Raw genomic sequence first — 15,537 nt, 5'->3', positions numbered from 1 at the left:
TCTTACTTCACGTACGTTATCATTTTCGCTCCAAATCCATTTACTTCTCGATACACTACTCTTGAACTTTTAACCAAAACATCTGCAGTATGGTCTAATATATAATAGTGTGAAACAATTTGCAGTTTTTAGCTGTGCTCGTGGAAGACAAAAGTGATAGTACATACTGCACAAAATCCAAAGGCAGCCAGTGGAGCATTTCCATTTCCTCGGTGCTTTACCTAGACAGGATGTAGATCCAAGCGACAAACTGGGCTCAGTCCAGTCCACTTTTGGTGCGAAATCCCCAAAGTTCCTCATTGGGACCCGTTCTCCCGTCTTATTCTGTAATGAAAACATTCAGTCAAGTATGAATCTACAGCTGTTTTAGCATGTCTGTCTTCCCAATACACATCAAGTTGTGTGAAAACTTTGTGAACTTTCAAATAATACCATCACTACCTTGTAAACACATCTATAAAACTTTACTATAATCCTTTATAGATGTTGCACATTTTTAAAGATGTATAGCTCAAGTAGCTAGATGACTTTTTGTACAAAATAGCTGCAAAGTATCATTTACTTTAACACACCTTTCTTTAGTCCCACTTGTAAAGGCTAGCTGCCCTATATAGATTAAGTCTACGTCTAATGGATTTTGACATCCGAGTTCTCTAAGCTCGAGTGGTTTTTACAAGTACCCGAACCTGACAGTTGACCGTAACTTGATACTAATATATAGCTATATAAACTTTTTTCCTGCTGTGGTTCCTTCAACGAGAGATTTAATCTAGTCATCTTTTGCATCTGATTCACGATCAGAGTTCTCCACTTTCGCAAATTTTTCCGAGTGAAATGAAATGTATTTTCAGAGTTTCATTGTATTTTATCATTACAAATGGATGGCTATGTGCAGGAACTCAGGCTACTCCAGAGAGAGAACACTGCATTTCCTTTGTAATATAACAGCTTGTACCCACAACTAGGAATAGCTAAACACTTCATAAACGTAACATCGGATCAAAGCTCCTTCAGCTTCCTTATTTCAGCTCTTTCAGAAATTCATTACACAACATGGAAGCTGCACAGTGAATGCAACCTTTAAATTCTTAAATATTTCAGTACTACCACTCATGTTATAGTCTTCTAATAATCTACTCTTGTATTCATATTCGTAGATGAAATGACTTAAAATGTTACACGTTATTTGAATGGTCTTAAAAGCTATAAAAGAATTTCATTCAACAAAATACTTGAAGACTCACCCACGATAGTCCAGGTTTTGTTGGCATAAGCCATTGCTGGGTTTCCCCTTCTCGTTTGTTTACGGCAGTCTCTCTCTCTCCTGTTTTCCCTCATTTGGTTCTGCAGGCAGGCCCTCTCGCTAGTTCTCGTGAATCTTTTCTTGAAACACTACTTCTTGATTTATCCTTGTTTTCTCACGTCTTTAGTTCCTAGCAAAACAAGTACTCTTGTGAATTGTGCTTAAAAAATCTTTATAATATCTTTGTAGCAACCTGGGTCCACTAACTCGTATTTCCCTGCGCTCACAGTGCAGACGAACTTGAAAACAAGGAATGAAAAGTTGTTTCATTAACACTTCATGGGCAGTTGGTACCATTTCACTGATTTTTCATCTTTTTTACAGTTTCTTAAACAGGCTTCCTTTGTTAGTAAGACATCATTCTAAGTGTTTTTTATTTGTTCCATTGCTTCAGTAGGTTAACTTTCCACTGGCTGACTGCTCAAAAAATTGCATTTTAATTTAGAGCTGCTTCTATACTATTGTTTTCTTAAACTGTGTATTTTTTTTCCGTGCGGAAGTGGTCAATGACATAAAATACCTGCGATCTTCCTCTTTTCCGGCATTCACACCCTCAAATTGTATGTTATTTGTCTAGGAATAAACACTTGTAGCCTGGCACACATTTATCAATGGATACTGCAGCTTTGCAAACCTCCAGTCATGGACAATGTGATGTTAATGGCAGGAGTAAGTAGGGTTCTGATCTATTAGTTATTTTCCTAGCTTACGAGCGTCACTATTTGCCTTATCATTCTCAGAGTCATATCATTGCACTGCACTGTTTGAAGAAGCACTGATTCTTATATTTGCATTACCTTGTAGCAAATTTGACCCACCTGTTCTAATGGCCATTGTCATCCTTGAACGGGGTTACTCAATCCAAGGTGACACCGCTGGTAGCAGTGCAATATTCACTAGAGATCTGTTTGCATCCTGTGAAGTGCATGCTCAGGGTGTTAAACCCATGCATGTCCATCCCCAGCCTCGGTTGAATTGGCTCTGGAAAGTTCATCTGTGAAGCGGTGTTCTAGGATCCCCAAGCATTCTACTTTCTGCAACTGGGATCCAAATGCCTTTGGGAAGAGTGACCCCCTGATGGGACTATCGTGAGATAATGAAGCCGTGGGTCTCTTACTGGGTACCCTTTCATTAATAGTTTGCTATCACCACCAAGTGATGGTGAGAAGTTACCTTACAGCATTGGAGGGCAATGTCCGTATTAATATTACCCAGCTACCCTTATAGGATTTGCTGTATTCAGCAATTGAAGTGGGAGGTGAGGGGTGGGAGGTTGGCAGGAGGAGGTGTGATCAGTAAAAATGGCAGTAGCTGTCTTTGGAAACGAGTGTCGCTTCCTAGGAATGAAACTTTACAGGGGATTACTCACTTTACAGTGGAGTGGTGAACCCAAGGGCTGTCACTGTAACCTTGGATGAGTACATGATTAGAGAAGGAGGCTCAACTCTGTAAGGTGGCCAAAGGACTCTTCATCCAATGCATGAATGGAATAACGAGATTCAAGGTGCCCCTACCCACCATCTGGTAAACCCAAAGGCAGAGAATGATCCTCCACACAACAGCAAAGCTTTAATCGGATAGTTGTCAGCAGCAGTAACTTTGTTTATTTTCTTTTCCCTGAATTTTTTTAAGGTTGCAGTATATTTCTGATTGTCATAAATGCCATAAGTGGCAAATCGTCTTCTGCCTGCTTTACACACTATCAAAGCATCTCGAATGTTTAATTTTCTTTCATTTCACCCAAGAAGCACTGGGGTAATGAACCTGCAAAAGAAAAAATCTCTGTAGAAGACAAAATTTACTCGAATACGAAATAATAAAGCTTAAACCTTCCCCTAACGAGCTGAACAAGATATAGTTGTACATGCCTTCTGATTTTATTGCGGAATATAAGTGACGAACTAAAATGGGGAACAAATCCCATTACAAACTATGTTGTAAAATTAATAAATGGAATGTCATTTGCAAGGAACTCAGCTCATTGCTACAAATTTAGGCAAACCTAACCCCTTTGACAACACATCATTCTGTGCAAATGACTTTCTGAATGCAGTGCTGTCACACCCATCAGATTATGTCTACTTCTCGAAAGGTTCAATCAGTCATGGTTCTTAATGTGATTACTGTACTGTAGTGTCACATCAAAACTTTTTTACTTTGGATGTCAGTTGTTTACACAAAGTTCTAAAAGAAATCTGATTCTTGCACATTGTACTAAGGGAGTAACAGATTTTTCAAGCTCCCAACGTTACTCGTTTAATGCTTTCAATCGTTCCAAATCAGTCATTAGACCCATAAACCACAAGAGCAATATCACACTTTTTTATTCAGGAAATCTTTTGAGAAAACCAACACGTGCTGAAATATTGAAAAGTAGGACACACTATATCCACCCATTCATGGAACAGACCAATGTGCATCATCATGGGCGATCCCTAAACTTTATCATGGACAAACATTATCCTCCATTTTACTAAAACTTGATTGGTAAAAAAATGAACTATATTAGTTTGTATATCACTATTTTCTGATACACTGTGCATGAGCTATATGCTTCTTAAGCACTGATTAGGTAAAAAAAAAAATGATGATACACTTTTCCTTACCATCCAGCAGTAAGTGGCCACATTGATACTGTCGTGGAAAAATCGACTCTTGAAGCTGCTGTCATGGATTAGATGTGATCTATCAGTCAAAACGTCCACAGGCCTAAAAATAAAAATAAAGAAATTCATATTAGAACGGTGCTGGTTGAATTTAACCCTGATACTAACAGAGGGTTCAGACCTGCTATGCAGCGTTTGGAAGCTAAAAATCTCGACAAATAATGCAGTAAGGCTGGAATACTCAGGAAAACCATTACGTCAGATACCGTTGCCTTGACCATCTTTACAACTAAGCCCTGTTTCATACATGAAAAACAAAGAGTAAGTTTTATGTCTGAGAAGAAAAAAGCATCTACCTACACTTCCTGTCTTTGGTGGAAGAGTCGGGTTTGTTGGGCATACAGTACAGTACAGTACGCGTTCTGAGCAAAGGCAGAACACAGATTAGTTTAAAAGGAAGTATTAATTCTGAAAGAAGTGTCATTAAAACATATAAACGAACTTCATTAACGGATGTGTAATAAGGGGAGTGGGTTATAAGATGCAACAACTGTACTAAAGGTGAATTATTAAGGTATAATATGTACCCCAATAACTAACATGATGGATACAGAGAGAGGTCAGAAGGTGCTGTTATGCTGACCTAACGAGATGCACGGAGTCGTCATTTAGTAACAATGATCTCTTATAACTCTGGTTTATCAAACAACGGATGTCAGAAAAAGCACCTTTAACAGAAACAACTGTTATTTACCTTCAGAAACCAGTCAAGTTAACATTTTGTGCACATTACATAAAAGGATTTAACAAACTCATTTTCGTAGACAGGAGGTTTTGTGAACAAATATTCAGTATGAAATCCGAACTAGAGCTTGAACTGAATTGGGTTGTTTAATAATTTTTTAGAAACTATAATTTATTAAAGGACAAAATGTTAGAAAAAAAAGCTGAGTTATCAGTATAGCTCAGTAAAAACAAATCATCTGAGCTAGGTTAGATTTGAGCTGGTGATCATCCCATCAGCAAACAGCTCAGTTTAGTGGTCAGTGAAAGAAACAATTCCATTGTAGTTAATAATACTGAAAAACCTTGACAATGTTTGAATTTGTATCAAATTGCCTTCACATAGATGTAAAGGTTGCTTAGTCTGAAACGACTTGAGTCAATAAAAGCAAAATGGCTGTTCCCCTTCCTTCTGGAAAAGTGAAACAGACTTCAGTAATCAGATGGTAGGCATGGCATTTTGTCTGTAAACATGAAATCATAAACATTAATTACATAACAAAGCAAGGTGCTAGTTATTGCTAAAAAATAAAATTTCTGTCATTATAGACGAAATCTGTCTCCTGTTGAAACAAGAAACTGAAAATATAACTTTTATGTAAGTTAAAAAATAGCTTTTGGGGCAATGTAAATGACCAGTAGTTGTTTGTTATGCTACTGGCAAGACTTTATGTGTTAAAAAGAGTTTTTAAACAGTATTCACTTCAATATCAGTCAATTTCTCTCTTCTTTGCATCTTACAGGTGTCTTGTCACAGATAAATGTCTAAATACCTTTCAATAATGTCTACAGCAACTAGCGATTAATTTTGCCAAGCCACTTACTGAAACTGAAAACTATGGCTCATCAATCATTCAGAATCGGCGCACACTGACAGACTCCAACAGAATGGTAGGCATGGTGCCATTTCCTTCATAAAAGACTTTTGAAAAACATTTCTTATATCCAGGGTTTCAAGGTCTAGCAGCGTTTATGCCAACTATTTAATGTAATTAAAGATTTGCTGAAACATTTCATATTTTAGTTACTTTTTTATTCACTTATTTTTGTTAATTCATGTTTTTTCTAATAACTGATCTCCACTTTCCGTATATCCCATTGCCTTCTGTCACTTCCTCCGAATGAACACCATCTCCGAATGAACACCATATTTTTAGAAGTTTGAATTTCAAGTCAATGGTCCTTTTGATGGGCTTGTTCCATATGAATAGGGTTCATCTTCTGAATAACCATAACAATAATATCAAAACAAAATGCTACGTAACTGATTAAATCTTCAGTCATCCATCTTCGACATTTTAAGGCATTTCCTTAACTGTGCAATCGATAAAGTGAGGAAAACAAAACAGTTTTAATAAAGCTTCCTTCACTTCTGTTACTCTGGCTATCAGTATCTACAAAGGCTTCATGATTCACAGAACATATATATATATATATATATATATATATATATATATATATATATATATATATATATATATATATATATATATATATATATATATATGTATATATATATATATATATATATATATATATATAGGTATATATTATATATATATATATATATATATATATATATATATATATTATACATATATATATGTATATATATATATATATATATATATATATATATATATATATATATATATATATATATATATATATATATATATATATATATATATATATATATATATGCTTAAAAAATCACAGTAGATGCTCGTGACTTCAGTGTATAAGCGAATCCACAGGAAAATGACAGGAAAGAAGTTCAGTACCAAGCGCTTTCACGTTTATTAACGCATCGTCTGGGCACAGATGAGACACAGATGAAAGGAGGGTTACAAAGTAAACAAAAGAACAAGAATACCAGATGGTCAACTGTCAAAGGGCAATAAACAGAAAGATAATCAAGGATAATCCGGGATCAAGTAGTCACAAACTAAAACATAGGCCTAACTACAAAGAGATTTGGAAAGTTTAGCCATACAAAATCCAAAAACACGAATAAAATTGAATACCAGATGGTTAATTGCCTAGGGTAATAAACAAAAGGGTATCCCAGGAAAATCCGGGAGCACGTGGTCACAAACTAGAACCAAATACTTAACATAAGAGATGCGGAATCTTACCCATTCAAACTGCAGAAACATGTATAAAACTGAACACTAATTTTGCTTATATTTATCAACAACTTTTTAAATTATGAAGGCATCAAGTTTAAACAAACCAAGACTTAAATTTAGAACACTTTCATTACTTGAATTGACAAAAGATGAATATATATATATATATATATATATATATATATATATATATATATATATATATATATATATGCTGTATCACCTGTGGTAATGTGTGATAAATGAATTAAAAATAACAAAAGTGTATAATCATATATACTGTATATAAATGAATATATAATATATATATATATATATATATATATATATATATATATATATATATATATATATATATATATATATATATATATATATTATATAAACTCTGTGTGTGTGAGAGAGAGAGAGAGAGAGAGAGAGAGAGAGAGAGAGAGAGAGTAAATTCCAGCCAAAACTCAAACAATGCAAGCAAAAGTGTACTCAGTCCAGGCCTGTATAAAAGATGAAAATACTTCTCCTAAAGTAGCAAAACTATAGTCACTAAATCTGTAATGCAAATGAAGTCATATAAGCGACCACTAACTTAAATATTTATCTCTGGATATCGAAAGAACGTTAATAATAACGTGCCACGTTTATAACGTAGCTCTTGACTTTGAGGTAAATCAGTGTAATAGCAGCAATTATCTTTTTTCAAAACATTATATCCCTCGGTATTGCATAGGATTCGGATCTTGAGACACTATTAAAATGAACTAGTAACCGGGCCAAGATAACTAATAAAACTAAGTTTTCGGGTAACAACTGAAAAATTAGCATGTTTAAATAATGCCTGTCACTGTAAATAACAGATGGTTTAAATCCCAACGCCTACGTACAACAAATCCAGTTCTGAAATTAAGGCAATTCTAGTAAAATATTCACATTAAAATGCAGCGCGTTTTACTATCTAAATAATTGATTTAAGTATATGCAGTGTACACAAGCAATTACTATTATCATCATTCAGAAGATGAACCCGATTCATATGGAACAACCCCACCACAGGGGCCATTGACTTAAAACTCAAGCTTCCAAACGATATGGTGTTCATTCGAAAGAAGTAACAGAAGGTAAAGTGAAATGCAGAAAGAGGAGACCAGTTATTAGAAAAACAGATAAATTAAAAAATATATATAAATAAAAATATAAATATGTAAGTAAATGATTAAAATACAAGGAGAACTACAATAGCCTAGTAATGCATTACATCTTCCCCTGAACTTCTGAAGTTCCAGTTGCAGGTCTTTCAAAGCATATTCAATTCTAACCACACCATACCAAAGTTCCGCGTTTTTCCTCTTGTCCATATCGTCAGGTGACTGACTCAGTGAGTTACGGAGTCACGGTCACTCAGACCAAGACCTGAGTCAAGTAGGTCTTGACTCAGACACTCACCTGTCGCACTACAGCCCTCAGCCCCGAACGAGGATTTACCGCCTACACAACAATCGCAATTAGCCTAACATTACCTGTCAATCATTACTGCCCGGTTTTTTTTGTTATATAATTTGGTTAGAATATAACTTTGACAATTGCAAGACCGTACTTTGTCTCATAATGATGGCGAAGATTTTAACAAACCTCCCCCCAAAAAGTTTGTCAAATTCGGAAGTTTATCATGAAAAAAAAATATGTATATACATATATATATATATATATATATTATATATATATATATATATATATATATATATATATATATATATATATATATATATATATATATATATATATATATATATATATATATATATATATATATATATGTATATATATATATATATATACATATATATATTATATATATGTATATATGTAATTCTAATAGCCACAATGCCCTCATAACATCTCGAATTCTTCGTGCTTTTTGGATGTGCTTTTAACTAGCAGCTGTAACATCCAAACGCAAAAATTGAAGAGCCTGTGATTGCCGGTCGATGGGAGACAAACCCACGTCACCTTAACCACAAGGTCACGTTGCCGACCTGACCACGAGAAGGATAAAGTCTATTACCTCTCGTACATACATATACCTGTCGTTTTCAGATATATTTATTAGAGCTGAATAGACCCATCACCATATAGCCAAGTGGGCAATCGTTTTTATTGCTTTTTAGGCTGAAATATATATGTAGAATCTACTGGTCACTTTTACCAGACACATATGTAATTCTAATATACAATGCCCTCTTAACCTCTCGAATTCTTCGACAGGCTTTTTGGATGTATAATTACGAAGCCGTAACATCCAAACACAAGAAATTGAAGAGACTGTGATTGCTGGTCATGGGAGACGAACCCGCGTCACCTTAACCACAAAGGAGGTCACGTTGCCGACCTGACCACGAGAAGGATGGTAAAAGTGACCAGTAGATTCTACATATATATTTCAGCCTAAAAAGCAATAAAAACAATTGTCCACTTGGCTACGATGGTGAGGATGGGTCTATTCAGCTCTAATAAATATATCTGAAAACGACAGGTATACGTACGTACGAAGTTAGACTTTTTTATCCTTCTCGTGGTCAGGTCGGCAACGTGACCTCCTTGTGAGTTAGGTGACGCGGATTCAAGTCTCCCGCGACCGGCAATCACAGTCTCTTCAATTTCTTGCATTTGGATGTTACAGCTTCGTAGTTACAAACATCAAAAAAGCGCTGAAGAATTCAGGGCACTGTGGTCATGTGTCTGGTAAAAGTGACCAGTAGATTCTACATATATATTTCAGCCTAAAAGCAATAAAAACGGAACTTGGCTACGATGGTGAGGATGGGTCTATTCAGCTCTAATAAATATATCTGAAAACGACAGGTATATGTATGTATGAGAGGTAACAGACTTTTATCCTTCTCGTGGTCAGGTCGGCAACGTGACCTCCTTATGGTTAAGGTGACGCGGGTTCGTCTCCCGCGACCGGCAATCACAGTCTCTTCAATTTCTTCATTTGGATGTTACGGCTTCGTAGTTACAAGCACATCCAAAAGGCGCGAAAAGAATTCGAGAAGTTAAGAGGGCATTGTGGCTATTAGAATTACATATGTGTCTGGTAAAAGTGACCAGTAGGTTCTACATATGTATATATATTAATATATACATATATAAATAGATTTATGACTCACATCAGGATCGAACCCGGGTCTCTCAATTGAAAGGCAAGGGCGCTGCCCACTAGGCCATACAAGTCATAAAAGAAGTTGGAACCTGAGCGCCACTGGAAAACACGCTGGTATGCAAGCAGTTAGCCTGCCCAGGTAATTCCTTGTGTGCAGTGGCGCTCAGGTTCCAACTTCTTTTATTATGACTTGTATTGCCTAGTGGGCAGTGCCCTTGCCTTTCCATTGAAAGACCTGGGTTCGATCCTGATGTTAGTAAAATTTATTTCTGTTCCACACGTGACTGTGTTTTGATTATTTCTATATATATATATATATATATATATATATATATATATATATATATATATATATATTATATATATATATATATATATATATATATATATATATATATATATATGTATATATATATATGTATATATATATGTATACATATATATATATATATATATATATATATATATATATATATATATATATATATATACATATATGACATATATTTTCATGAGAAACTTCCGAATTTGACAAACTTTTTTGGGGGTTTGTTAAAATCTTCGCCATTGTTATGGGACAAAGTATGGTCTTGCAATTGTTAAAAGTTACATACCTTATATATATATATATATATATATATATATATATATATATATATATATATATATATATATATAAAATTATATATGTACACACACATACATGTATATATATATATATATATATATATATATATATATATATATATATATATATATATATATATATATATATATATATATATATATCAAAACTGACATAAGTTTGACAATTAGATTCAATGATTCTCGTCGTTCAAAAGCTCGTCCTGCGATCAATCCCATTGGGGAGCTAAACGATTAGATTCATTTTCTGAAAAATTCACTGTCACTGTTGATTTTATAATTAGGGAATTTTGTACCTGATGCTTAGTCGACTTTAATGGGTTATAGAAAGGGGTTGAAAAGGGCATGGGGCTTGCAAGTTCATCACAAGGAGACTGGAAAAGGAAGAGACTTTTGGCTACAACACGTAACAGTTAATGTTATGTGACACCAGTTGCTAAACCCAGCCATTCTATGTTAAACGGAGACGCTAAAGACTGATCTTATGCATTCACCCTAATCCTAAGAGCACTCATATAAATCATTTAAAAATCAAACAACTGTATTTTGCTGTATTGCCTCTGAGCGGGCACCTACATTCACAGCAATGACTGGCCAGCCCTGTGAGAATTCAGAACTCAGTTATCTGGGCAAACAATATTTTACAACTGCAGCCATGGCTAACTGACAATTCTCCTATTAGCCTTTATTCACTTTTCCATAAGTTAATTATTGGGCAGGGATTACTGTAAAAATACAGTGATTCATATGGGGTTATTTAAACTGATTCATTCCACTGTGAAACACAGCAGGGTAATTCATAAACACGCCATACTTGGACTTTAAATTTTCCAAGACGATATCTGCCTTTATCATCCTGTGTCAGATTTCATCTCTATCCCACTGGCTGGTATAAAACCCTTACAACACTCACCAGAAACTCAACTGAACTATCACACAACAAGTATGAACGCTGGACAAAGCGCACCAAACAACCCTGCCCCTTGTACTCAGCAACCAAGTGTGAATGCCGAGCCGGGGAAGTTCTCAACTACTGAATTGAAACAACAATGCATCATTGCCAACCGTTTGCCAGGTTGTCCTTACCATACACAATTCATGATGGAAGTTTCTTGGAGTGGAATAGAATATTAAATTTAGGCCAAAGGCCAAGCGCTGGGATCCACGAGGTCATTCAGCACTGAAAGGGAAATTGAGAGCAAAAAGGTTTTAAGGGTGTAACGGGAGGAAAACCTCGCAGTGGCACTATGAAACCATTTTTAGGAGAGGGTGGATAATAAGATGGAAGAATGAAAATATGAAGGGAGGCAGAGTACAAGGGACTGAAGGGATGATGCAGGGAACCTCAAGTAATGCCTACAGTGACCCTTGAGGGGTGAGCTGACACACTACCCTCCTACAAGGAGTTTCTTATGGTGCACATACCAATGAAGACAACCATTCCAACCACTGAAGATGATGAATTGTATAAACAACAAAACCTGCCATCCTCCCCATCCATGGAAAATTATCTGAACCTCGAAAACAGCTGAGAGACAATTCAAGATCACCCTCATGCATCGAACTGCACCCATACATCCAGGATATAAGCCTGTCCCCTGGGCTCCTAAGTCATCCTTATAAACTATTCTGCCTAATCTGCATTCACAGAGTAGTAGCATGCTACCTATGGCCTTGGAGCAATATCTACCCAAAAGGTCGTGATTTGGCCATTGGAGAGGTCTCCAATCCACAATAACTACTAACCCTGGCATTTGGTTACACAAACAAAACTTGACTTGCAATTCAATATCTTGACAAAATTGATTTTAATGACACACCACTTGATCCTGAGCTCTATGCCTCACCATATTCACAGTGGTTTCACTGTTTGACTTCAGTCTTTGGCACCTGTATATTCAATATGCAGTAACATGTCACCCATGGGTTTCAAGGTATTTTACAAGTTACTCTCTTCTGTTTCAAACACAGTGTTTATTATTTAACAATAAAAGTGTAGCAACACCAAAAACAGTTCTCTATCAAAAAGCAGCAGGTAGCCTACATTTATGCAAAGAATCTCCAACACAAAACTGTGATGGTCAGAGTACTGTACAATGGTTCAAGTCAATGTCTGAGACATCTGGGTACATATATGGTTATCAGCTTGCATCACACAACTACAATAATAATGCGGTGCACTGTAGGGATTACTTAAGATTCTTTGCAGCGTGCCTTCGGCCCCTAGCTGCAATCCCTTTCGTTTCTTTCACTGTACCTCCTCTCACATTCTCTTTCTTCCATCTTACATTCCACCCTCTCCTAACAATTGATTCATAGTGCAACTGAGAGGTTTTCCTCCTGTTGCATCTTTCAAACCTTTCAGTTTCCATTACAGTGCTGAATGACCTTACGGACCCTAGTGCTTGCCTTTGGCATAAATTCTATATTCTATATTCAATTCAATTGCACAAATCGTAAAAGTAAGCATCACATACCCCCACAGACTATAGTTAACTCACAATAAAACAGGTTGTAGGAATTTAACAGTAGTTTCAATAATCAACTGTTAATGAACTGCATTCGCACAGACCATTATTTCATGAAAATATTAAAAAGCATATGAAATCAGTCAGTGTGGCATACCTTTACAAAACCAATGATACATGGGTTAGGTTAGGTAGTAATATTACCATCATTATTTCAGGAGGTGAAACCTATTCACATAGAACAAGCACACAGAGGCCACTGACTTGAAGTTTAAGCTTCCAGAGAAAGTTAGTTTTAACCTCGCACCACAGACCCCACACTGCAGCAGTAACTGATCATGATACAGAGCCAGTGATTTTTCATTGCCTTGGAGCAGACGTGAACCCACAGCATCTGAGTGGCATGCCACAACACTTAACCACTAACCAGCAGACCAGTAACTTACATTTCTAATAAGGCTAGCCTGACTTCAGAGTACCAGTATTTATACACATTTTAAAAACCAGAAACGTATATTTAAAGAGACTCCATGGCTAGGCCTAATTCCACAGCTCGACAACTGGCATATAACTGCACTGAGATGTCGTACAGTTGATATGGCCTCACAAATACAGTTATATAGAGCCAAAAGAGTAGGTTAAACCTGACATGCTAAAACCAATCTTTTTCATTTAAAGAAACCACAGCAACAGAACTAAATATTGAGTTTTAATCTCAGAGACGGTATCTATAATTATGCAGGTTGCCAAAATAAGCAGCAAAATCTATTGCTATATCTGAAAACTAAAGTTGGAAGTAACGAGTTCATAATTACTGATTTTTTTTGTATTCATGAAAAAAAATCATGACAAAATCATTTTACTTTGCTTGCAAGCAAATATTACAAACCAAATTCAATGTTGTGGAATAAGTAGGCCTATATCCCCCATCATAAACCTTAGTTGTCAACATTCCTCTAAATCTCATCCATTTCTTGCTCAGGTTCAGCTAGGCTAGGCATATGACTAAGCCAGTTCACTATTATTCTGGTAGATATTAATACAATTTCCAACAAAATGCATGTATAGTGAAATATGGTGACATGGTGAGCGAGTGGGTGGGGGGGGGTCTAAGGTCACAAGACCAAAAGAGCCCAGATAATTAGCCTAACCTCACTGACCAAATTTATAAATAATGATAAAACTCATGCTCTGAAATCATCCAGATGTTCTTAAATAAGTCTTTATGTCAATAGTAATGCCCTACTTACAATGTGGCTTCGGCTAAAATAACATCCGTTCCACGAAATAAGAAGAACCAGTTGTGAACAGCGGCTTTCAAAGTTCCTTCATCTTCCCTTACGAAAACCCCCAACTTATTTCAATAAATAGGTCTTAACCAGGGTGTATATATGACTTATGAATCAATATCATTATTTCTTATTCCTTCAGTGACCTTCTTGAACTATAATCTTACCGAAAATACGTCGTTTTCACGGCTCAACACAATAAATATTAAAAAAGTCACAGGAGGTAAGCGTAAGACGTCTTTCTCGGTGGTTAGTAAAATAGCAAGTAATGGAGTTGCCAGTTAGCCATTTGAAGCTCCTATTAAGTGCGTGCGCAGACGTGTCGACGCCCACTCGCGTGTAACGAATATCTATATATATATATATATATATATATATATATATATATATATATATATATATATATATATATATATATATATATATATATATATATATATATATATATATGTGTGTGTGTGTGTGTGTGTGTGTGTGTGTGTGAACACAACGCTTCCTAAAAGCCCATTCAGAGATCAATGCATGTTACCGTTTAACAATGCAACGTCACGTACAGAACTACCCAGAGCAACACTTTTGCTGAATGGAGATGTTGCTACTCAGTTTTCCCTTCTCTCTGTATCCGTGAAGAATCGTATGTAGATTTTCCAGTGTTTGCAGTGGAGTATTTAACTTAAAAATCTCTCACGGTTTCCGGAATAAAGTTTGTTAGCTATACACCAAGAAATATTTAATTTTTACATGCTTTTTGTAAGATATAAAAAGTATTCATTTATGAAATCCTTGATCGAAATTACATTTATCAAATTCCAGAAGAAATTTCTTTATAGTTTTATGCAGCAAGAGCCTGCTTACCTAAGTTCAAAGTGAAAGCATATTAAACAATTTTTAAATTATCCACGGAATACCTCTTAAATCGTATTCATTTCTTAAACTTTTTGTATTCCATTTATCAGTGCAGTAGTCATAACTGAAATGTGTTACTGCTGAATTAATTTCTATTAGCGAGTAATGAAGAATCTTAAAAATGAATTGAGAGGGGAGTCTAGCCAATGCTTGCACAATATTTTGATGACCATGTAATCTTCTTCTTTTAACGTGCTTTTTTCTCATTTTTTGTATGGGGTAAGCACGATGCCTTCTTTTGAAGGACT

General features: G+C 35.5%; 1 long non-coding RNA gene across 1 annotated transcript; it reads right to left on the bottom strand.

Moving 5' to 3' along the window:
- Positions 1–1,272: 1,272 nt before the first annotated feature.
- Positions 1,273–14,630, bottom strand: LOC136828382 (uncharacterized). Its single transcript, XR_010850020.1, has 3 exons — positions 14,551–14,630; positions 3,910–4,012; positions 1,273–3,067 (listed from the first exon to the last, which is right to left on the bottom strand). It is a non-coding gene; the product is annotated as an uncharacterized lncRNA (long non-coding RNA).
- Positions 14,631–15,537: the final 907 nt, after the last annotated feature.

Source organism: Macrobrachium rosenbergii, chromosome 3, assembly GCF_040412425.1.
Source record: "Macrobrachium rosenbergii isolate ZJJX-2024 chromosome 3, ASM4041242v1, whole genome shotgun sequence".
In the NCBI taxonomy this organism is placed as follows: domain Eukaryota; kingdom Metazoa; phylum Arthropoda; class Malacostraca; order Decapoda; family Palaemonidae; genus Macrobrachium; species Macrobrachium rosenbergii.
This window is presented reverse-complemented; position numbering and strand designations above follow the sequence as displayed.